The following is a 26963-nucleotide window of genomic DNA, read 5'->3' on the forward strand; positions in this document are numbered from 1 at the left end:
TATCAAGCGAGCTCATAAGGGAAAATGTCCTCAAATTCAACACTTCGCAAAAAGCTATCGAAAATTTTTGTTTTAATATGGAAATAGGATTGTATACGTAGGAAATTATGTATTTGTATGAACACAATTTAACTTGCAGTAAATACTTTTGTAAGCAGTATATTTGATAAGTTTTTATTTTTTCTTCCTTTCTTCTTCTTCTTAAGGTGCCCTCTCCATTTCTGAAGGTTGGCTATAACTACAGCAAATTGCTCTCTATCTTAAGCTGTTCTTAGTATCGAATGTATTTCCATGCCTGTCCGGTCTCTTATATTTTTCAGCCAGGAGGATTTTCTTCTTTCTGGACTTCTTTCTTTCACTTTCCCTTCCATTATCAGTGGTAGAAAGTTGTATTTTTCTCCTCTGTAAATATGTCCTAGATAAGTCGTTTTTCCGGTTTTTACAATATTTAGGAGTTCTCTCTCAGTTCCCATTCTTCTCAGCACCTCGCTGTTGGTCACGTGCTCTGTCCAAGAGATCTTTAGCATCCTTTGAAAAACCCACATCTCAAAGGCTAGCCACATCTCAAAGCCACGTCTACACGTCTCATACTTGTGATTCCGAGAGTCCATGTTTCCATTCCGTATAGCAATATGGAATAAATGAATGTTTTTACAAATTGGTATCGGATATCCAACGATAAGGTATAGTTTATTAGGATTTTTTTCATTCTTTGAAAAGCGGACCTTGCATACATACTCTATACAAGCACGTATTTCAACTTCGTAGTCAAGATCGTTTGTTATCCAGCAACCAATATAATGGAATTTTTGTACGGGTTCTATCTGTTTGTTGTAGATACGAATATTAATGTCGACATTTGGTGCACGTGTAACGGCCATTACATTTGTTTTATTTGTGTTTATATTCAGTTCCAAGCTATCTCCCTCTCTAATTATGGCATTCAAATTGCAAACCCTTAACACTGTCCGCAATAATGATGGTGTCGTCTGCGTATCTTAAGTTGTTTACATATTCTTCGTTAATTTTTATTCCTATTTCAATATTTTCGAGGACATTTTGGAAGATCTTTTCGAAATATGTATTAAACAATAGTGGAGAAAGTACACAGGCCTGGCGAACTCTCATTTTTATTGACATTACTATTTTAATCGACGCCGTTTGATCCCAATATAGGTTTTTAATAAGGGTAACCGTGTTATGGTCTATACCATGTTGTGTTAGGGTTTCTATAAGTTCTGTGTGTTTTACTCGATCAAACGCTTTTTCGTAGTAGATAAAAAGGGAGAAACACGTCTTTTCTTTGATTTCGACATTTTTGTAGTAATATCTGGAGGCCAAATAATGCCTCCCACTTACCAAGTCCCATACGAAATCAAAATTGATTGTCGCCCAGATTTCTTTCGCATTCTCTGTATATACGTTGATGTACAATTTTGAGTAAAATTTTCAGAAAATGGCTCATCAGGCTAATTAATCTGAACTGTGAGCATCGATTTGCTTTATTTTTCTTGGGTATAAGTATAAATGTCGATCTAAGCCAGTCTTCTGGGAAGATTCCAGTGGTATATATTTTGTTAAATAAGGACTGAAGATTTTCTTCACAGTTTTATCATGTCTACATATATCTCATCTGGACCTGAGGCCTTTCGTGGTTTTGCCGTATTGATTTTTTTTTGTAACTTCCGATATTAATATATCAAGTATTGTGTCTTGTACTATATTCATTTGTGGTTCTGTTCTCTCGTCATCAAACAGATCATCTATATATTTTTCTCATATATCTCCTACATTTTCTGGGCTAGATACTATTTGGTTGTTATCATCTACTAGAGTTGTTGTAGTTTGAATTTTTTCTTCATATTTGTGACTTCTTTAATCCTTTTGTATGCATTGAAGTAATCATGTTTTTTTAGTAATTCCTTCAGTTCCTCACATCTGCTGTTCATCCATTCTTCTTTGGCTTTCCTGATTTTGTTTCGGATGGTTCTCTGGGTTTCTTTATATTTTTTTTTTGTATATTTTACTTCATTGAGGTTTTTGTAAGATCGTCTTACGTTTATCAGTTCTAAGATTTTTTCTGTCATCCACGTATTCTTTGTTTTTTTTGTCTTGTCTTGTAGTTGTTCTGTTTGTATAGTTGTGATTGTTGTTCCGAAGGTGTGCCAAATACTTTCTACTGATTCTTCTGCTACCGCGGGTGCTTCACTGAATTTTTCTTTGAGTGTATCATTGAGTATTTTCTCTATCTCTGCCTGTACTGCCTGATCTTTAAGTTTTTTGAGGCTAGGTCTTATCTTCTCTCTGCGTTTAATTTTCTTCAGTTTAATTGAGATTTTACCGAAACAGGATTCTGGTCGGAACCGATGTCCGTCCCGGGATATGCTTTTCCCGGGATTTCTGTAACACTTGTCAAATAATATATGATCAATCTAGTTTCTTATTATGTGGTTTTGATAATCTCCAGGTGCTTTTCATGTATATAATCTTATTTTTGGTAGTTTAAACCAGATGTTTGCGCTCATTAGATTTTCTTCTTGGCAATTTCTTTGGCTCCAACAAAAGTTTTCGACTACGTCTTCGGTCTGCCCTTCACCTACTTTGGCAATAAAATCTCCCATAATTTATTACAGCATATTTCTCATTCTCATATTACAGCATTTTTCTTTGCGATCTTCATTAGCTGTTTGATCTCTTGGTAGAATTCTCGTATTTTTCTTTTTGGTATTTCTCCTGTAGGAGCATATACTTGAATATAGTTAATATTTCGAGGAGTGATATTAATTTGTAGCATAGTTACTCTATCAGATATAAGTGTAAACTTCTTTACACATTAACTGCTTTTCTCGTCAACTATAAATGCCACTCCGTTATAATGATGGGGATTGTCATTACCAGCATAGTATATCACAAGGTTATCGATGTTTGTCTGTCAAGATTCAGGCCACCTAACTTCACTGACTCCGAAAATGTCGACTTCTATTCTTTTTATTTCTCTTACGATGTTATGAGATTTCCCTGGCATAAAGAGAGATTTTGCATTCCAGGTTCCAATTGTCAATGTGTCATTTTGTTTTCCACTTTCGGGTGGTTCCTAGAATTTAACGTGGAGATTCTTAGCACCCGTTGACCATTTAATGTCTGCCACGAACTAGGGACCTTTTGTCTTCCATAACTTGCCATAGTCATAATATCTTGAGTATATTTAGTGTATTGGTTTCTCCTTGCCTTACACACCGCAGTATTACAACCGATTAAACCAATATCTGATTATCGCCTATAAGTATCTGATTCCCAGTCTACTAAGATTTCTTCCTTTAGATACACAGTTTGCATGACTTTTGGGGGTATCCTATATCTTAAAAATTTGGCGTGGAAAATAAAATATTTAGTTACTTTTGAATTCAGAAGCAAAAAGTTCCCCCGTGAATTTATGTCAGGAATCTTATTTGTCAATTTTATTTTTAGATAAAAATATGTCTTAATAATAACATATACAAGTGACTATCGTTATTATAGCCGCATACACTTAAGATATTTTTATACTCTTGTATAGCGGCGAAATATGACAAAATTGGACCTATCTTTTTACGCATAAATTTTATTAAAAATGGTTGCAAATAAATGTTGCATATTTAATTGTGCTAATAATAGCAAAAATAGTGAGTGTAGTTTTTATAGGTTTCCGAAGATTACGTATAAATTAGAGAAACGAAGAAAATGAATTCGTGCTATTAATATAAAAAAGTTAATATCACCTAACTTCATTTTTATGATAATTAAAATATGTGTCTATATCAAACAGTTGGTTTTTATTTTTTAGTGCTGACGGTTCAGATTGTGCTCCAAAATCTAATTATCGCATTTGCAGTGCTCATTTCGTCGGCAATAAAAAATCTAAAAGTAAATTAAGTCCAAATTATATTCCTACTATTTTTCCCTGTAATGACAATAAAATACATAAAGTTAAGCACCAACTAGCTCCAAATAGGTATGGCATTTTCTATTTTTTTTTTAGTTATTTGTAAATTTGTTTAAAAAGTTATTTAAAAATTAATTTTTAGGCATGCACGTTTTATAAATAGAAGATTTAAGGAAATAAATATAATGAAAAATAATCAGAATATAACTTCAAAAAAACCAAATAAAAAATGCCAGAGCAAGAATGTCAACTTTTTAGATAATTTTTCTGATGCGGATAAAGGAAAGTCTTTTACCTGCAACAGATTTATGTACATTTCTGATAGATGTGACGCGGAAGTGCAAACAGATATATATATATATATATATATATATATATATATATATATATATATATATATATATATATATATATCTTTAAGGAATATGACGTTTTTTTTTCCTGGGACGTATTTGCAGAGCTTTTGCAATTGGTGTTTGACACTAATTTTTTGGTTTTCAATGATAAATATTACTTACAAATTTTTGGTACACCAATGGGTTCATCCATATCTCCCACCTTTGTTAACTTTGTCCTTGATGACTTGATATCTGAATGTTTGGGTCTTATAGATTTCCATATCCCTTTTGTTAAACGGTATGTTGATGACCTTTTGTTAGCCTTACCCCTTGACAAAGTAGAGTCTACCTTATCGATTTTTAATGATTTTGATCCTCACTTACAGTTTACTTATGAACTCGAGGATCCTTCTAACAATAGTATTCCTTTCTTAGACATGCGTGTCTTTAGAAATAGTGACAATAGACTAAGTACAAGTTGGTACAGGAAACCTATGGCTAGTAATTGGTTTCTTAACTATCATTCTTGCCATCCATTCAAATACAAAATAAATCTTATAAAAGCACTCAGCTGTAGGCTACATAGGCTAACACATCCTGATAACAAAAGGGATTCTCTTTTGTTACTCAGAAGTATACTATCTGACAATTCTTACCCTACATCTCTCATAAATAAATACCTTTTTTCAACAAGTTTTGGGTCTTCTATTAACGATTTACCTAATGGTAATCAACTTTCAAAACAAGATCAAAACAAGAACGATTTCTAATAATATTATGAACAACAGTACTCTACTTTCTCCTAAAATTGCAACTTTCACCACCCATTACTCTTCACTACCCTATTTCCCATATGTTACTGAAAAGCTTATTAAATTGTACAAACAGAACAATATCCCGGTTAAGATTGCTATCAATAATGCTAAGACTGTTAGGAACTTTTTTTCTAAAATTAAAATACCTCTTTCCTTTTTGGAACAAGTGAATGTAGTCTATCACATACCCTGTTCTGAATGTGATGCATGTTATATTGATCAAACTGGCCGTTCCCTTAAAGGACGCCTTACTTCACATCGTAGTGACATTAAACTTTCTAAACATACTTGTGCCCTTGCAGAACATGCAATTAACACCAAACATACTGTGAATTTTGATGATGTTAGAATTCTCTGTAGAGAATGTAACCTTAATAAGAGACAGTTTATGGAGATGTATCATATTTTGAAACAACCTAATGCATTAAATAAGAGAACTGATATCAGCAACTTAAGCCAAATTTACTATGCACTAATACTAAAAAATTGATTCTTCCGTTTTCTACTTTTAAATTATTGGTTTCTTCTTTAACTTCTTTTATTATATCATAACATTTATGTTGGCATCTACAAAACTTTTCCTTAAATCTCACCAGCTGATTGTCACTTTTGACATTCTAGCTTTCAAATACTTTATTTTGCATGATATGATCATAACAGTCAAGATCCCCAGCCTTGCCGTTGTTAATATAACATTTCAAAATTGACAATTACATTTTTTGATAGATTTTAGAATCAATCAATGTTTTCAAAAGTTAAATTAAAAAAAAATTAATATAAAATTACTTTAATTGGGAATCTTCCGGCGCTCTGTGTTTCTGTGTTTTTGCTGATTTATTTAATAGATTAATTTTGATGTTTCTTCACAATAATAACAACTTAATGCTACAGATCTTTTAAAGGTAAGATCATTTACTTAATTGTTTTTAATATAGATGTATCGCTAATAATACTCTTTTAGATGAACTGATGATGCCCAATGAACATTGGGCGAAACGTCTTCAATAAATAGATAAAGTGGCACAACTCTTGTCTTTTTTATCTCCAAATTGACCGAAAATATCCCATTCACTTACGAGTACACATTTTATATATATATATATATATATATATATATATATATATATATATATATATATATATATATATATATATATATATATATATATATATATATATATATGCGAATATCAAAAAAAAGTAGTCATTAAAAACCGTAAACAGTTTCAAAACAAGAATTGTGGTACGCTGAAAAAGACTTTTATTAATTCAACGAGCCAATGTGATTTTACTAATGATCCATGTAAAAAATATTTTGCGAGCTTTTCATCAATTAAGAATAAGAACAATAGTATCACCAAATAATTTTGAATTTTTACTGTCAGCGATACCAGCACAAGAATCAAATAAATAATATACTGTTTCAAGAGAAAATCGACTTGTAATATTTTTAATAAAAATGAAAACTGATTTAACTTTTTCATCATTAAGTGTAATATTTTCTATCCATCGAACAAAAATTTCAAGATTTTTTTTTTCACTTACAACTATTAGTTGTATCAATAAAAGATTTAGTGTTTTGGTCTGACAAAAGCCTAGTACAGTCAACTATGCCTGAATGTTTTAAACCAGAATACAGTGATACTTGAATTATAATTGACTGTACTGAATTAAAGATTGAGATTCCTTTAAGTGTTGATAATAGAGTTTATTGCTGTTCGCGTTATAAAAAAGGATTTGGTCCAATAGTATTAATAGGTATTACGCCTGGTGGTTTTGTTTGTCTAAAATCTAAAGTTGCTGGAGGAAGAAAAAGCGATACACAACTGACTATTGAGAGTGGACTAATTTATTTATTTAAAGATGGTGATAAAGTTCTAGCTGATAAGGATTTTTTTAATTTTTAAACAACTATAAACGATAGTGGCAAAAATGTTATACCAGTAATGCCTCCTTTTTTAGACAAAAAAAAAGAATTTTCTAAAGAAGAAACAAAACAAACATATAGTATAGCAAGAGTACGAATTCATGTTGAACGGATAATGCAGAGATTGAGAACTTATCAGATATTGAGTAAAATTCCAGAAAATTTATTTCATTCTATAGACAATATCATGCATATATTATGTGTTGTGTATTAGTAAATTTACAACCACCAATTATATCGGATGAAAATTGAAAATATTTTTTTGTACTTACCACTTTGATTATTTAATTTTATTTTGGTAAAAAATTGTTTGTAACTTGTTTTAATTAATAATAAATTTTTAAACAAATTTATTTCTTAAATGAATTATTTTATTACCCTAAAGAAAATACATATTACAAAATATTACAAGTATTACACATAAATTCAACAATTTACTTATAACTACAAAAAAAGTGAAAGTTTTGTCATTTTAATACACCTTGAAATAATTTTTATAAAAAATAAAAGTAATATTTTATTTAAAAAATAAGTTCTATAAACATGTCTCAATCAAATAATTATTTTATTATTTTAATAAGTATTACTTATATCTAATCCAGTAAAGCACTGTACTTGACTCACATCTTTTTATTTAAATTATTTTTATTAATCAGACTAGATTGAGCTAATGATGCAGGTAAGTAATATTTAAAATAAAATGTCTCGCTCTTTAAAACAACACTTTTTGGAAACTTTTCTTCTCTTTTTACTGGAACATTGCAAATACCAGCTGGCGAATAAACAAAGAGATCACACTCATTAAATCCAGATAAGTACATTTGTATTTGGCACTGAGTATAATATTGAGAACTTGCTTTTAATACTACTTGGCCATTTACTATTTCTCTAAATAACTTGTATTGCACTTTTCACCATTAACAATGGGAATTTTTTTACACGAACTTAGACATTTAAATCCTACAGGCTTAATTATTTATTTAGAGGAAACCATAACACCATCTAAACTTCCACGCAGCCACGGTTGTTTCTCACTAATAAATAAACCAACTTGTCTTACTTTACAATTAAATAATAGCTCATATATTGCTCTAGCAATTTTTTTAAGTACGCTTTCCATATTCAGTAACTGCCGTTTCTACCTTCTTTGGATTTAAAATTTCATTCACTAAAGAATTAATTGTTTTTCTTGTTCTTATCTTAATACTGTGAATATTACTGCTAGCTGGAAATCTGATATTTCTCTCCACGTGCCACTAATCATTTGAACATTGTTTCAACGTATTGCAATAAATTTTGACACACTCTTCGTTATTGACCTCAATAAATTTATTATATATTTCTTGTAAATCCGTTCAAATAGGTATACAATTTGAATAAATTAAATTCTTACTTAAAAATTCTACAGAAATTTTAACACACTCTTTGCAATAATCTTTACAATAATTTTGTCTACATTATTTACCATATCTTTCATTAACTGTTGAATATCTCTCTCAGTTTGAGTTTTTTGGCTTTAATTATTAACTTTTTAAGAGACAATACATTAACTAATTTAGCAAAATCTAACTGGCATTGCTGAAATTTAAGATTCTTTTTTAGAGGATACATTTCCCCAAATGACTTTCCTTTTGTATATTTTTCTTTGACAAATTGTCGTACAATAGGCATTCCCTATTGCTGCTCAAAGTCTGTCTTGGATAAACTATCTTCATTATTGACATAGTGAATTAGACCAGCAAAGTGTTTGCATATTTCGCTTTTATATTATAAACACAGATACATGTCTTAATCACTAGGCGAGTATCATCAAGCTAGAATAAGAAATTGCAATGATTTTTATATGATTTGTCCACTTTTACGCATACATTTTTTTAAAATTTAAATAATATACCTTTAATATTGTTTCATAAGGCTTCAAGCTAACTGTCTGATGACTTGAGCTTTTATTTCATAACTTTTTCTATTATTGTGTTTAATTATATGCTCTTCCATATGACAAACGTGATTTGCCAATACTAGATTTCTCCCGTTCCTTTCCGTTTGGGGTTAAAAAGATAAATGAACTTTTAGAAACCCAGTTCTTAAAACTATATCCATTTTATATATAAACTTAAAAAATATAATTAAAAACTAATTATTAATAATAGTCAATTTCGTACGTATTTATCATGTGTTTAACCTCAAATTGGGAGGTCCAAAACTGTCAGATAAAGGCGGTAGGTATCGCGTCAGTCACGCACGGAGCGAATATCCCTTAAATTTGCCTGGGGAAATACTTCGACATAAGAAAAACTCCGTTGCAAAAAAATATTTTATCTAACGCTAGAGCATCCGCCAAATATAATCCCCTTTTTTTAAGCCGCTTAGGCCTTCAGCTATATCTTGCTGCCCTAAGGAGTCTAATTTATTTTAAACGAACCTGACAGTTGACCGAATACCCCGAAGACTAGCCCAATTTATCCCTGAAAAGAGGATAAATCTATTTTTGTGTGGGTTTTAGGATTGCCAGAGACGTTTTAAGGGCACTAAACATGGTAGTAAATACTGATTTGCTATATCATTTCGGAACGTTTTCTCATGAGATGCTGAAGTTAAGAAATAAAAACTATTTGGATGAAAAATAAAATTATATATATTATTCGCAATGGAACGCAAGGATTTTGTTTTTTTCAATAGGAACTTTTATTAAACATAGGCGGAATAGTTTGAAGGTTAATAATGTCCAGTCTACCAATACAATAAATTACGATCTTTCAGACCTTCATCCAATTCTTTTTTAAACTCGATAAATCTTTGATATATGCACTTTATATTGTACCTATTCGCCAAAATAAACAGTACCGAAATTTAGGCGGCTCATAAAATACGTATTTATTTAATTGGATTTATTTGTTATCATAACTGTCATACAAACAATGCTCTATTATTCAAACCGTCGTGAAAATGCTTCTCGCAAAGTTTAGTAGAGCATTATACAGGTGAACAATAATTTTGCTCATAATGAAAAATATCTCTCTAATATGGTTTGTGAGGTAATGACGTGTGGAAAAGTGGCTGAGTTGCCAACGCCATAGGGACCATCCTAAACTACGCAATTAGTATTCTAAACTAATTTAATAATAAGTTATTAAAAAGATTCAAAAAGTCCAATTATTCTCGTGTGGGTACCATTTTGAAAAGAAAGGTTGTGCCCAGAGCTAGTGACATGTGAGCTAGCATGTCAGTATTATCGTACTGCCAATCGACATTATTAACTATTTAGCAATACATTTAATAATTATAATCCTTATAAGAGTATAAAATTTATGTAAAAATTATTGAATCTGAACCATACGTCAAACAATCACAAAAGCTGTTAAAAAACAAATGTGCAGTTGAGTGGATTTAGAAAAAAAATTTAGTTGTAAGAATTATTTTTAGAAGATAGGCAACCAACAGTATTTTTAAATTTAACAAGAGACTTTAAAAAGTTTATAAGGTTAAATTTGTTTAATTTTAACTCCTAGATGTCATTGTAGAGAAACCACTCCACAGTAAACGAGTAGCCATTTGGTGTGCTGTGTCTGGGCATGGGATTATTGGTCCTTATTTTGTTGAACATAAGAACTAGCATCCAGTTACTCTTTACCAAAAGCGTTACAGAGAGAAGATTATTACAACTTTTGATCGTGGTTTATGCGTACAAAATCTGCAGACGCATATGCAGTGGTTTTAGCAGAATGATGCAACAAGCCACGAGAACTACGACAAAAGATACCTATTTTGAACAACTGCAGCAGCTCTATAAATATTTTAAATATTAATCCGGAAACTAATTGTCGAAACCAAATTCAGATTTCTGCTTTAATCTATGCCTTCTAAGAATTGCAAGGCAAAACCGACGTTGATATTGATGTAATTAGATTAGAGACATGGGAAATCTAAAATTGGATTCCACAACATATCTCCTGAACTAAGCAAAAATTCTTAGTGAATTGGTTTCTAGTACTCCTAAAGAGTATATCGAAATAAAAGGAGAGACAGTTAAGATTTGATTTCACGTACAGTGCGTCTGTATATCCGCTTATACGTATTTCATCCTAAACGGAATCTTCGGGGCGGCTATTTACAAACGTCCTGAACGTGAAAACAATATTTCCTGTCGTAGTAGAAGCAACACTAAAATGGCTTCGATATGGACGCAATACCGACATCTGATCACTACTACTACTGCTTAGGATTTCCACAGTTTTCACTGTCTTTCTTCACTCAACCGTTTTCTCCAATTTTCCCTGTCATTCCAGTCTCCATCTCGCAGGGTTCTTTTCTCCATAGCCTCGTCGATTTCATCTCTGAATGACCTTCGGGGTCTTCCTCTCTTTCTTCTTCCAATCGGGCTCCATTCTGTGATTTTGTTTATCCAGCGTCCTCTGTCCGCTCTTCTGACGTGGCCGTACCAGGATATTATCTTCTCCTCTATATAGTCGATTATGTCTGATTGCACTCCCATTCTCCGCTTAATCTCTGCGTTTTTAATTCTGTCTCTTTTTGTAAGTCTACAGCTTCTCCTCAGGAATTCCATTTCTACTGCTCTTATTCTACCTCTATTTCTCTTGTTTATTGTCCAGTTTTCGGACCCATATGTCAGGATACTTCTTGTCAGGGTTGTGGGAGCCTTGTAACTGGATCCCTACATTCGAGGGTTGGAAATCTTTTGATTCCAAGCCTTACTTCAAAGGACTTGTGAGTGGATGTATCTCCATAGGTTTGGTTCTTCAGTGACCGTTTAAGGATAAGAATTGTTAATGTGAGCAAATATAACTCCAGAGAAATAAAATCACCTTTAGTTTATCGACTTATAATTAACTATTTTTAAAGTAAAAAAGCCTCAATATGGACGTAGCTGACAGTTACAATATCAAATAATTCTTTCTTTATCACACGTAAAAGAGAAAACCGTATTTATGAGAAAAATGCCCGATTTCGGCGTGGAGAAATATTTTATACGTGAATTGAGAGTGTTTTAAAATGCACGTGCCTCAAGGGCGATGCGTGAGAACGAACTAATAAAATAATACTTGGTGCGTAAAAGTGACTAATGTCTAGAGCCTGACCCACTACTCTGAGCCGCGTAATGTGTATTGCCTATTATGAATTTGAATCGGGGAAATTACTGACAGACTTACGCATGACGTCCGACATCGGATAATCATTTTTCACTAAAATAGATGTTATAATAATTATTTCTTTTCTAAAAACGTATTGTCATTAAAACAGGCAATTTTAGTTCTATCATATAATGATTTATAATTATAAGTCGTTGAACTAACCATCATTTAATAAATAATTTTTATATAACTGTGCTGAATAATGTATTTTGAAACAGGGAAATTATTCATTTATAGATATTACAAAGAAAAGGTCTATAAAACGTTTTTAAGCAAGCCAAAAAAATCACATTACAAGGCATGAATAAATCAAATATGTAGCACCTTTTTTGTAGATGTATTATTCAAAAACAAACTGAAGTTATTACTATAAACAGGGATCTGTATAGCTGGGGCTATGCTTGAATTAAATAAAACAACGATTAGATAGAAAAAAAAATCACAAATTTCATTAAAATTATCTATATTTTTTAAATGTTAAAATAATTTGGTACATTGATTTGTATATGTAATATTTTCTAAGTAAGTTTTTATATAAATAAATAGTCTATATATAAATGTACCATTAGATAAAACTTTGAAAACAATTTACTTAGGACCAAATTACAAAATGATCTATTAACAACTACAACCAAATTAAATGTGTCAGCTATAACGGAACTGTTGACATTATCTACTGACAACAGTTATTTTCATCTAAACAAAAATTTTTGGGCTGTGCTTTAAATTCATTATTAGCTAATATATTGATGGAAGATTTCAAAACAAATATTACTAATCAAAATTTAAAGTCCACAATACGTTGGAAATATGTAGATGATCTGTTGGACACACTTCTGATTAATATAAATAAAAGATAAAAATGAGGAGTCAATAAAACTAACAATGGAAAAGAAATAAAATAAATCGTTGCCTTTTCTGGATGTTTTAATCTCAAAGGAAAATAGTGGATATGGGACTCATGTATACAAAAAACCAACACATATGAACATATATCTAAATTATAAATCAAATCACAACATAAATGTTTAAAAGGGAGTCATTAAATCATTATATGATAGAACTAAAATTGCTTGTTCTAATGACAATTCGTTTTGAAATAAAAACAATTATTAACATCTGTTTTAGTCAAAAATGATTATCCGATGTCGGACGTCATGCGTAAGTCTGTCAGTAATTTCCCCGATTCAAATTCATAATAGGCAACCTACATTACGCGGCTCAGAGTAGTGGGTCAGGCTGTAGACATTAGTGTAAAAGTGTAGATTACCCCTCTTGTATTTAGGTGTGAAAACTATTTAAGAGGCTGTGGCGCCATTAAGTCGGGTATCCCGGGCAAACTTCATAAAGTGACTATTTTACTTATTCTACACTAAGAAAAGTGTAAAGAACTATATTTTTATTTTATATTTTAAAATGATATGTTCATTTCTGGAACAAGGGTATTATATATTCTCTTTTTTGTCTTTATCGTAATGTTCTTATCCCACAACACTGAGTTTAGTTGTCTTATACAGTTTCTTGTTTGTCTCAGTCTGTTGTTTATATCTTCTTCTGTTGTTCCCTGGTTCCATATTATGGTTCCTAAATACTTGAATTTATCTGTTCCATTTATTTGTCTTCCCTCGTCTGGTCATAAATCCGGAAACTTATTGTCGAAACCAAATTCAGATTTCTGCTTTAAGAATTGCAAGGCAAAACAGACGTTGATAAAGATGTAATTAGAGACATGGGGAATCTAAAATTGCATTCCACAACATATCTCCTCAACTAAGTAAAAAAAAGTTTTTGCTTAGTTGAGGAGATATCCGATTATATCCGGTTAAAATCATACTTACCGCCTGTCATTATTCAGTATCAGACCGATAAAGAGATTTTTCTCTACCGCTTCGATCCTGTAATGACATAGCTGCTATCCTATGCCATGGTCTCAGTTGATACGCGGGTGCTTTTGTATTTGGCAAAGCCTTATTCACACCTGTTCCACATATGTGTAAGACGTTCCCTATCAGCCATTGGGACTCGCCGTGTTGGGGTTGAAAACTACCCCCTCCGAGTGTGTTTTCCAAGAAGTACTAAAGAGCCCCTATTCAATTCAGAACCCCTCCTTCTTAGAAACTACACCGGCACGGTCAATTTCTTTATGTCTTTCCTAATACTGTCCACACTTTTCTTTATTCTTTGAAGTAATTAGCAGCTTTCTCGTTTGTTATTTAGGTCCATCTCTGTCAAAATGATTTTATCTGATATTCTGTTAAAAATGGTTTAAAAAATATACAAAAATTAAGTTTTTTATCAATCCAATTTTGGTTATAGTTCATTGACTTAATTTTCGGGAACTAGCATTTTATGATGTCTTAAATACTTCTAATTAAATTTGTTTTGTTTGAGTTTTGTTTGGTTTTATTTGGGTACATCTTATTTTACTCTCTTGGATTAAGCTCATCGTATAAATTTCTGTAGGCTTGTTCTTGAGCTTTTGCTATTCTTAATTTTGCTTTACTTATCACCACTTTTGCAAACAAGATAACAAATCTTTTAAGTCTAAAATTTCTTTCCTAAGATTTTTTAAGGATTTCGGTTGCATTATCTCTGATAATACTACTATAATATAGATCAGGCAAATAAGCAAAAAAGTACCCTCTTTATGACGCTAAATCGGCCAGGCAAACGACAGTTGTTTTGAGTAGTATGGACCTCTGTAATAAAAATCTATGTATTTCCTGCAGTCGATTTTTTGGACTTTTTTCGCTGTATATATGTTTTTCGCTTTTTTCGTCCATCAGCAAAATGTAAAGCGTTTGAAACAAATTTGAGAAGAGAAGAAACTTATAAGTAATATAAAAACCTTCAAAATGGCGTTTTCTAAACGTTTCTATCCTTATTTGTTGCTTAGAAAGTTGCAAAATAAAATTTCGGTTTTTTATAATCTTTGTAATGTAATAGAACCTTTATACTACACACAATGTTGGGTCTTGTGGTGCTTAAAATAAGATCGAAAATTTAAGTCGATTGATCAAAGAGTTTAAAAGTTATTTAATTTGTTTATCCCAAATTAAATTTTTTGCAACAATATAAGCCAGAAAATTAAATAGCTATATTATATAATGAAAAGGTTCTAAAATAAGAAGATTTATTCTATTAAAATTATCACAAATAAAAATTTGGAAAAATAATTTTAAATATTACAAAATAATTTGGCAAAAACATTTTTTGTTTATAAACAATCATTGCCTGCAAAAAACTGATTTTTTCATATTTTAATAGCTTGAATTTTTTTACAGATTTAAAAGGAAGCGAAATTAGTGCCTTTTTTTATAAATTGATAGCAGCTTTGTTTATAACAATTAAGAAACCTTATTAGGGTCAACTGAAAGAACATACTTTAAGCTTTTAACGTGAAAATTTCGAAAAAGATTGTATTTTAATGTAATCGTTCACAAAGCTTCAACATTTTGGTACTCAAAATTGGTGGGCTTTGAAACTAGTGAGCGCACAGGAGCGGGATGAGCTGTTAACTGTATCTCTGTTTCTTGTTTATAGATTTCGACGTTTCTTTTTTTAATTACACATATTTAAAACACATACTACTTTGCACTCAATAGTTAAAAAGTTATTCTAATTGTTTAAAAGCAAAAAAATTGACATGTTTTTGCCAAATTATTATTTTGCAATATTTAAAATTATTTTCCTTCATTTTTTTTAAATAATATTAATAGAATAAATCTTTTTTTAGAATCTGTCCATATATTTAATATACCTTTTTAATTTTTTGTCTTATATTGTTGCAAAAAAATTGAATTTGGGACAAATTAAATAACTTTTAAACTCTTTGACCGATCGACTTTAATTTTTTATCATATTTTAAACACCACAAAACCCAACATTGTAGGTAATATAAAGGCAACATTAAGAACAGAGACCCCATACAGCCTTTGTGCAAAAAACGGAAGGAAGTAGGGTTTTCGCTATTTCCTATTAATATAGCTAATAATATTAATAGCTAATACCCTATTTCCTGCTAAGCCCCCACAGCAGTTCACTCAAAATAATGTCAACGTTTGATCTGTTCATTTTTCGGCTGAAGAAATAGCAATAGCGACAAAAAGTATTAAATTAGGAAAAGCAGCTGGTCCTGATGGTGTGCCTCCTGAGGCGATAAAGATCATCATAGAGAAAAATCCTGAGATGGTTCGGAGGATCTTCAATGAACTCATCCAGAAGCAAATGTTTCCCATAATGATTAAACAGGCAAGACTGACGTTAATACTTAAACCGGGCAGGGATCCCGAGATTGCCAACTCATACAGGCCGATCTGCCTTCTAGACAGCCTGGGGAAATTTTATGAAAATCTTATTAAAAATCGCCTAGAAGACGAATTAGAGATAAATGGAAGTAGATCTGACAAACAGTACGGATTCAAGAAATCTAGATCATCCATCGATGCGGTAAAAGAAATAGTTGACACTGTAAAAAGGACGAGGAAGAAATGGGCCGCCCTCGTGATGTTTGATGTGAGAAACGCTTTCAACTCAGCCAGCTGGGGTCACATTATCACCTCACTGGAAAAAGCAAATGTGTCAGATTATTTGATCAATATAATTAAGGACTACCTCAATGAAAGGTATGTCCAAGTGGCAAAACCTAAAGACCTGAAAACATCAGCAGGTGTACCGCAAGGATCCGTACTAGGACCAATGCTTTGGAACATTTTATATAATGAAATCCTAGAAATCGACTATGGAGCAGAGACCAAAGCTATTGCATACGCAGACGATTTAGCTCTACTCATTCAGTATAACAATAACTTGGAGTTAGAAATGTTAGTCAACAGAAGCTGTAGAAAAGTCAAAAGATGGATGGTGAAACAAGATCTAGAGTTGGCAACAGAAAAAACAGAAATTCTGATCTTGAAAGGCCCTAGAGCCCGCCCAAACCTGGCTTTTGTAGTAGGTAGTACAAGTATAGAGCCTACGTACTGTGCTAAATATCTGGGCATCCAACTAGACACAGGTCTAAGATTTACAAAGCACCTGATGAAAGTAGTCCAAAGAGCAGAAGAGAGAACCGCGGCATTAATAAAAATTATGCCAAATATCGGCGGTCCAAGTGCCCTCAAAAGAAGAATGTACCTTCAGTTTGTGCATTCTACCCTCTTATACGGCGCTCCCGTATGGTACGAAGCCTTGAGAATGGCTAAGTATAAAGAACTGCTTGCAAAGGCACAAAGAAAGCCTCTACTAAAGGTAGCAAGCGCATACCGGACTACTTCTACGATTGCCCTACAGGTCATAACAGGTACGCTCCCCATTCACCTCCTACCTAAAGAAAGAGACACTTTATGTAACAGAGAAAACGGTCATTTACCGGAAATAAAATCCGAAGTAAGATCACATATGCTCCAAATATGGCAAAATGAATGGGAGGCACAAACGGAGAAGGCACAATGGACCAAAATGTTAATCCCTGATGTGGTAACTTGGTCTAAATGTAGGTTCAGAAGGTTAAATTATTTTTTTACACAATTTCTTATGACCGGCCATGGCTCCTTTAGATCGTACACGTATAGAATAAAGAAGACAACAAATGATTTGTGTATAGATTGTGGTGTCATAGACGACGCAGAACACTGCATTTTTGCTTGCACTACTTTCCAAAGAGAACGGAATAATCTAATATCAAGGCTAGGAGCGATAACGCCCAACAATCTGATACAGAAAGCGACGCAAAACATAGAATCCTACGATGTTACTATCGACATAATTACGCAAATTATAAAGAAAAAGGAGACGCTAGAAAGAGCGAGACAGGAACAAGGTGGTTGAGGTAACAAATTACATAATACGCTGTCACGAGTTCTTTACAGCTCGGCTGCACGACGGAACAGACGGCACCTTTACAGCCAGATCTGTAATTATATTACGTACGTAGTTTTCACGACCTCATGCCTCTTTTAATTCACATTCCTTCCTTGTCAGGCTGAACACACCTGCACTTTTTATGAACCCATATTTTGTTTTCCCACAATACCGTCTCTGCATATCATTTTAAGTGGTTCTTATCGTTGTTAGGTAAGAATACTTTTACAATTTTCTCCCAAATTTTCAGACTGCACCGGGGGTGCCTTGTCCGAAGAAGGGGTGGTTTTTAGTTGGTAGGCGACTGGTCAGGGGTGCATGTGGCGCATATAATCCATACTTTGGATGCTATGTCCTAGCATGTGCTCCTTTCCGGATCGAATCCAACAGTACTAGGGACATCTTCCCTAGTCGGTTTAGAACCTTTCCACCTCAGTCCAAAAAAAAAGGTAATATAAAGGCTATAAGTTTATTTGGTAATATAATATAATAATAAAAATGGTAATGACATTTATAAAAAACCGAAATTTTTGGCTTATTTTGCAACTTTATAAGCAACAAATAAGGATAGAAACCTGTAGAAAAAGCCATTTTAAAGGTTTATATATTACTTATAAGTTTCTTCTCTCCTCAAATTTGTTTCAAACGCTTAACTTTTTCCTGACAGACGAAAAAACGAATATTTACCGTTTTTTGACCTTAATTTGTTAATAATTAATTCAAAGTCCAAAAATTCAACTGCAGGAAACATACCGATTTTTGTTACAGAGGTCCATACTACTCAAAACAACTATCGGTTGTCTGGCTGGACGAGTGTCACGAAAAAAAGCTCATTTCCCTGGGCTATACCCTTATTTCTCCACATTATTAAGATTCTCATCATTTCAATTTCGTTTCGCTTCTTACTTCAGTGTTTACACAAGTAACTTATTTTGTTGGTTCGCAAAATATATACGGTCATCAAATATAATCAATGCTGAAAATCAATCAAAGAACGTAAGTAAAATTCGATAACAGCTTACGCTTCCAATATAATCAGATTGAATGAGGAAAAGTAGAATACACAAGTTAAAGAGACCATTACATTTTACAAAAGGACTTTTAGAGGCTTTCTTTCTTTACAATAAAATTTGATTTAAAATCGATCCAATTGTTAGACACTTAGATCCAACTGGAGCTTACCGAACGGTTAAAATTTTTTTACTGCTGATACTTAAATTGCTTTTTCCTTTAAACTGCCTTTTTGCTATTAACTGTTTGATTTCTTTCACGAAAGCAATTTTATATATAGCCTCAGGTTTGATGTCAACGTGATATTTTTAGCATTTTTCATTATTTTTTAAATTGACTACATTATAAATATATTTTTTAGTTGTTTATGTTTTAAGTGTAATTGATCGTTTACTCCTTATAAATTGCCTTATAATTTAGTTTATATTGACTAATAAATAAACAAACAAAGGAGTATACAAGGTATTAAATACAGAATTCACTTTATTTTACATGCAGATTCGTTGTTAATACGTGAAGTGTACTTAGAAGCGAAGAAAAAGTTTATTAAGAAGCCAGTATGCAAATGGCACACTATATTTTTTTAAATGTGTTAATGACATTTTAATTTAACTGCAAAAGAACCTACTCTGTAATAGCTTTAAGCAAATAATATTATATTCTATACCTGGAGCGGCCATCTAGTGGTAACCCACCAGTAATCAATTTATTACAATATTAAAGGTTAGTAGGCCAGCGTTTCTTCAGTATCTTCTTTCGCCCGGAAGTTCTGCGAATAGAATAATTTGTTCGTATTTATGGTTTTGATGTTTTTTTAAAATACTACATTGTGATGTTTCTTATTTCCTTTTTCACTATAGGAATTCTCAGGTCAGCATAAACGGTTCTATAACTGTCATTCTAACAATTTTTGTAATTTTTTTAATTCGCGAAGCCCTAAATCTGCACTCCGTTTAACCCTTTAGTGCCATGACACACGCGGCGGTTTTACACAAGCATTTAACGAAAGTAAAATTAAATCGAAAGGTTGTCTATGTTGAATGAATGAGTAGTGACAGACCGAGCGGGGCGCGCCTGGCGGATTTAAAACTCCAGTCCAAAACAAATCACTTGTGTCACACACACGTATCGGTTTTCTGAAAGCGGTTTGCTAACAATTTTTGGATTTTTGTTTGTTTTTTATTTAATATTTTAAAGATTTTGTATAAAAATGTAGACAAAAATGTAAAATAGATGTAGACAAATTAATTATGAAGGTAGAAAAGCGTCCCGCTTTGTGGGACATGAGAACATCAGAATACAGTGATAGAATCATCATTAGACATACTGGAAGGAAATTTGCGACATTTTAGCTTCTGAAAGGATGACGACAGCAGTAAAATTAAAAAATTGCTTCTTATAACTCTCAACTCAAAGAACAAATTATTGAAGTATCTTTTCTAAAGTATCCGTTTATATTTTCTTCCTTGAATAATTGAGTGTATTCACATGTTCCGAGCTTTCTTTCTTCTTTTCCAGTTGTAGTACAGAAGAGTCAACATCAATACTTCTTCTTCATCACTCATTTCAATAAATCACAATAATTTTGAAAGTGAAATATTTCTATTTATTTTTGAAAGAACTGAAAACTCCTGTCTTAATTAAACAAACTGGTTAAACTAAGTGAAAAACAGCTTCGGTTAAATCGCGTGTTTTAAAGTGTTTCACTGGTCTAGAAAACCGCCTTGATAAATGCTTTCGGATACACGCTGCGTGTGTCATTGGCCTTTGGGCAACCCATTTTACTTACCTAACCGGGCAACTCGGGTCTGTTGAACCCACCAGTTTTTAAATATACTACTCTTAGAAGAGTAGTATATTTAAAATTATTTTTCTTTATTGCAATATTCACAAGTTTTTTTAATTAAACAGTGATCGTTACCCATATTTCTACTGCACATGTTGCAAATTTGTTTCTGTTTCCTGTCGTTTTTGTTGGGCAAACGTTTCATTTTTTCTTTTTTAATACTGTAATTTTTTCTAGTCTTGGCATTTATTATGTGGATCAACATTCTGTATGAATTTTTGTACATTGTTTTGTTTCCCGATGTCCCCTTGATTTCTTTTTTAAAATTTGAGGTAACATTAGTTCTTCTGTTGTCGTTATAAGAAACAATCTTCGCTTTCCATTTTTGTTTTCGTTCCATTTTGGATGTAAATTTGTCCAAGTAATTTATATCTATATTTCCCCACAACTTCTATTATGATTCACCAGTAGACAAAATTTGTGATATAGATATCCAAAGCTTGCATCGTATTTGGTTCAGTACAGCTGTTTTTATGCTAATTTATTCTTCTTTTGTAAAGCATCCTTGGTTATAAATACGTACTGGTTTTTGTATTTTTGTCACGCATATTTTAATTTTATAGGTTCTAATGATTAAGACTTTAATGTATACAAGCTTCTCTTTTATGTAAGTTGCTTCAAATATAGTTGAATTTTAGTCTTTTTGCTTCTTTTTTGTATATCGTAATATTCAAGGCAAAAGGGAGTAGTCAGTAGGTTCTAGATTGAACAAAGACATTCTACCTTCTTTCTGATGGCCCCATATGTTATTTAGAGGTTATCGTATGTGCAAAAAGCAACAACGTCGCTCCGTGAAATAACAGATTTCTTTTATATGTAATGTATTATTAATTGGAGTTAACAATTCACCAGCAGTATAAGACTATTTGGTAACATTCTCCACAAATATCTCAAATTGCAGATATTATGCCCCTAAAACGAATTCAACTTCCCAGAAAATTTATACAATACAATACAATGTGACAACAGCCAAATTTATTTAATTGTAATCAATATTTGGCAAGATTGCTCAATACATTATGTGATAGATAAATCCGCACTGGAACGTCATAGCCCACATGCGCGATAACAAGAAAATTAGAAAATGAAGAAAAAACACGTGCTTTTTCTACTTCACGCTGATAAATGAAACAAGCTAGATAACCTAAGTATACAAACTATTTTTCCCTGCCTTTTGTAAGATAAAAAGTACTGACCTGTCAATATTCTGAATAGTATTAAATCTGTCACAAAAAAGTGATTGATGTCAAAACTATGGCTCTCGACAGAAAAATCTGGTAAAACAAAAATACAGAAGAGCTGATCACTCAGCAGGAACAATTATTCTTTTTAAAATGGATTAAGATACAAACGCAAGATAACGAAGACCGATGCTAAGAAATAAAAAAAAGTAAAACACAATTTGTTGGTAATGCATAAGACAAAAAAATGTCAGGAAATAAATAAATATTTTGGCGAGAAAAAATGTTCGGGTTTAAGGAAAATCATAAAAATAATCAAATCTGATGAAAATAGTTGTGCTAAAAACTTTTTTCGAAATTATTGCAGATTAAACTAACAGACTTACAAATCAAAATCACTCAAAAATAAGTTGATGACGAGAGGTTTGATGTATCTGCAGATAAAATAAAAGCGATCTGTATACTTCAGTCACGTGAAAAACAATATGGAGGTTCTATTGAAATGAAAGAAAATCGACAGAAATACCTTTTTAAGAACAATAATAAATTATTTGAACAATAAATTTACGATGTAGACATTCAGTTATGTCTAAGGGAAGATTTGGCATAAAAATTTACAAAATCTGCAAATATAGTTCTGGATATTGCCTAGTTTTTTAAATATATAGAGGCAAAAAAACAAACATTTTTATCAGCTCGTGAGGGAATCGTGTATAAACCGATAAAGCCATATATATTTCAGATTGGTACTCAGTGTCCTTTGACAACCTGTATTCATCTTCAGTTTTAATTCATTATTTGAAAAATAAGAAAGTAAATGCAGTAGAAACAACGTGCTATATGAAGAAAAATATGCAACCAACGTACAGAACAAATGTAAAAAAAAACAAAAATAAATTGAAACTATGTGATGCCCAAATGTGATGTGTAGATAATTATCATTGATACCTACTACTACTGTCAATGTAATAATTACAAAATGGCTATTATCCGGGTGGATGTATTTTTTAAAGTTAAATATAGTACATATATATATATATATATATATATATATATATATATATATATTTATATATATATATATATATATATATATATATATATATATATATATTATTTATTATAATTTTTGTGTATTTGAATTAGTATTCGTCGGGACTAGGAATAATAAAAATATGATAAAAAGAAGATTAAACAGTAATCTTAATATTATTTGTACAATCTGGCAAAATAATTAATTTTGTATGAATTTTATTCTATTGTCACATAGCGGCATTGTCGAACGCGGTTATGATTTGAATGGGTGACCTTTACGGAACCACGTAGCTGTGGAACACCTCGTGTTGCCTTACTTTTTTTTAATTCTTGGTATTATTTATTATTAAGTATTAATATTAGTTTAATAAAAAAAATTACAAATAAACTGTTTTCACAAATTGAGTTATCAACACTCCAATCTTATTAATATTCGTCTTTGTCTGGGGACCCAAAAATCAGAATTGCAACTCTTCCTTTTGTCACTCATGTGGCTTTGACCCATTTATGGATTCAATTGAAGAAAAAAGATCTGTTTATTGGTTATCGTATGTAACTCAATATTTTACTGAAAGACATTGGTTTTAAATGGCTAAAAGATGATCTAAGGCGAGGACTGATGGAACAATCTCATATTGCTGTGAAGAGAGCAGAATCTTTGAAATTATATAAAAAATATAAACATGAAGAAATGTACACGTTTGTTTTTATAGATAAAACTTGATCTATAGATCTATATGTCGCTTATGGCAAGATGAGAATAAAATATACGTAAAATCTATTAAAACTGATGGAAAACCGTAATATATTTATATTTACTATAATATATAACCATAATCATATTAAAAACATGAAGGTGTTGACATAATTTTTTTTGTAGATATATTATTCTTCATGTTAGTAATGAAAATGGCTGCATTAAGGCTACACAGGCTATTTTTTCCTCTAAATCGGCTATAATGGACTACCATTAAGAAATGAATCAAGCAAATTATTTATCGTGGTGTGAAAATCAACTATTAAAAAATTTGTCTGAACCATCCCTAATAATTATAACAGATAACGCTCCATATCATAGCATATTCTTAGAGAAAGTACCAAACATGTCTTCAAACAAGACTGAAATAAAAGATGGAATAACTATATAACAATAAACTACCAACCGAATGCCAACCAAAATAGAAACTCATGTATTATATGTCTGAATCTGAGCTATCACCAGGATTTATTATAATTGGTTGAATGTCAAAATTCACCATACTCTTGTTTCGGATATATCATTTTTTGATAATTTCATAATATATACCACTGGAATCTTCCCAGAAGACTGGCTTAGATCGACATTTATACCTATACCCAAGAAAAATAAAGCAAATAGATGCTCACAGTTCAGATTAATTAGCCTGATGAGCCATTTTCTGAAAATTGTACATCAACGAATATACAGAGAATGCGAAAGAAAGCTGAGCGACAATCAATTTGGATTTCGTATGGGGCTTGGTACAAGGGAGGCCCTTTTTGGCTAGAAAAGAGGTGTTTCTCTGTTTTACCGATTACGAAAAAGCGTTTGATCGAGTAAAACACACAGAACTCATAGAAACCCTAACACAACATAGTATAGACCAATAACGCTGTAGCACTTATTAAAAAACTGTATTGGGATCAAATGGCGTCGATCAAAATAGATAATCGTCTGACAGCAGAATTGCCAATAAAAAGAGGAGTTCGTCGGGGCTGTGTACTTTCTCCACTGTTATTAAATAATTATTCCGAAAAGATCTTTCAAAATACCCTCGAAAATATTGAAGAAGGAATAAAAATCAACGGAGAATACGTAAACAACTTACGATACGCAGACGACACCGTCATTATTGCGGACAGTGCTGAGGGTTTACAACGACTTTTGAATGTCATAACCAGAGAGGGAGATAGCTTGGGACTAAATATAAACACAAATAAAACAAAAGTAATGGCTGTTACACGTGCACCAAATGTCGACATTAATATTTGTATCTATAACTAACATATAGAACCAGTACAAAGATTCCAGTAATGAAAATTCCAGTATCTTGGTTGCTGGATAACAAACGATCTTGACCACGAGGTCGAAATATGTGCTCGTTTAGAATATGCTAGGTCCGCATTTTAACGAATGAAAAAATTCCTAATAAACTCTACGTTATCGTTGGATATCCGATACGGAGTGGAAACATGGAATCTCGGAATTACAAGTATGAGGCGTATAGAAGCCTTTGAGATGTGGGTTTTTCGAAGGATGCTGAAGATCTCTTGGACAGACACCAACAACAAGGTGCTAATGAGAATGGGTACTGAGAGAGAACTCCTAAATATTGTAAAAAACAGAAAAACGAGTTATCTAGGACATATTTACAGAGGAGAAAAATACAACTTCTTACGACTTATAATGGAAGAGAAAGTGGAAGGAAGAAGAGGTCCATGAAGAAGAAAATGCTCCTGGTTGAAGAATGTAAGAGACTGAACAGGCATGGACACACATTCGATACTAAGAACAGCTCAAGATAGAGAGCAATTTGCTGTAGTATAGCCAACCTTCAGTAATGGAGAAGGCACCTTAAGAAAAAGAAGATAATTTCATGTCTGACACATTTCTCCCAAATATCTGCGTAACATTGTTGTAGTGCCTTTTCCCACATATTTAAAACAGCAGTATCAGAATGCCCGTGCCCATCTATACCAATATACTTATTGTAATACGACTTGGAATTTGCCCAAATTAATTTTATTGCATTAAATTCACAGTGATAAGGAGGCAGTTTCAACACCTCATGACCATATTCTCGGAGCAACTCGTCAATTACATATATATTTTCTTTTTTGTTATTTTTGGCTATTTGTAGCAATTCAGTTTTAGAAAAATTTGGGTCATATATAATATTATTTGTTATCAACAAACTAATCATTTTATCTTTCCTTGAAGTAGTTGAAGGTAGTTTATTTCAAAGGACACTGTGGTAACAAGCATTATCCATTACAACCAAAGATGGCTCTTCTAAATTAGTTAATAATTGTGTTCTTGTCTACTTAGTAAAAAGTTCGTTGTTCATTTCTCCATGATAATCAGCTACGTTAGATTTTGAACAAAACAATACATTTGCTCCCGAAACAAATCCTTTGCGTGAAACAGCGTGAACAATTACAAAACGTTTACCATCATAACCTCCTGATTTTCGGACACTTTTGGCTTACCAAGAATTTGTTTTATTTTCTTTGGAGTAAATCTAAGTTTCATCTAACAAAACATTCTCTTGTAACTAAACTTTCAAGATTTTTTATACATTTTCGAAGGAATCTGGCTCAGTTCTGGAAAAGTAACATGCTTTTCTGAAAAAAAAAAAAGAATTCATTATTATCTTTTATAGCCAAAAATGAGTAGATAGAACATTTCATTAAAATTTAAGTACATACCCAGGTTCTTGTCTATCACAAAATTCACACTGAAGAAATCAATACTTACTCTGTTGGTACATATCATACAACGTATTCCGTACTTTTGAAAGGACGGGATTGTTTTCTTTCCTTTTTTTATCGAGTATATTGTCCTCCGTGATGTTTTTAAAGCAGCGGCAACTCTCTTAAAAATATTTATTTAATACTAACTAATTAACAAACATGCATTTGATATTTTACCTCTTGAACAGCTGTAAGACGTTCCGAAGCTCCTCTATTACTTCTTTCTAACTCAAAATATTCATATAAATTCAACTCAAGTTGCTGTGCTTAAGAATTCAGCGTTTTTCCGGGCATATCTTAATAATAATAATAATAAGTAATCTCGAAAATATACAAATAAGTTTCCGTTCGACGGAACTATATCCAGACTGTAGTTGTATGAGTGGC

The 26963-nt window shown here is 31.9% G+C and overlaps 1 protein-coding gene across 1 annotated transcript in view; it reads left to right on the plus strand.

Moving 5' to 3' along the window:
* LOC140440712 (uncharacterized) overlaps positions 1-26963 on the plus strand; it is a 216012-nt gene that overhangs the window by 178963 nt on the left and 10086 nt on the right. The window lies entirely within an intron of this gene.

The sequence above is a fragment of the Diabrotica undecimpunctata genome, chromosome 5 (assembly GCF_040954645.1).
Source record: "Diabrotica undecimpunctata isolate CICGRU chromosome 5, icDiaUnde3, whole genome shotgun sequence".
In the NCBI taxonomy this organism is placed as follows: domain Eukaryota; kingdom Metazoa; phylum Arthropoda; class Insecta; order Coleoptera; family Chrysomelidae; genus Diabrotica; species Diabrotica undecimpunctata.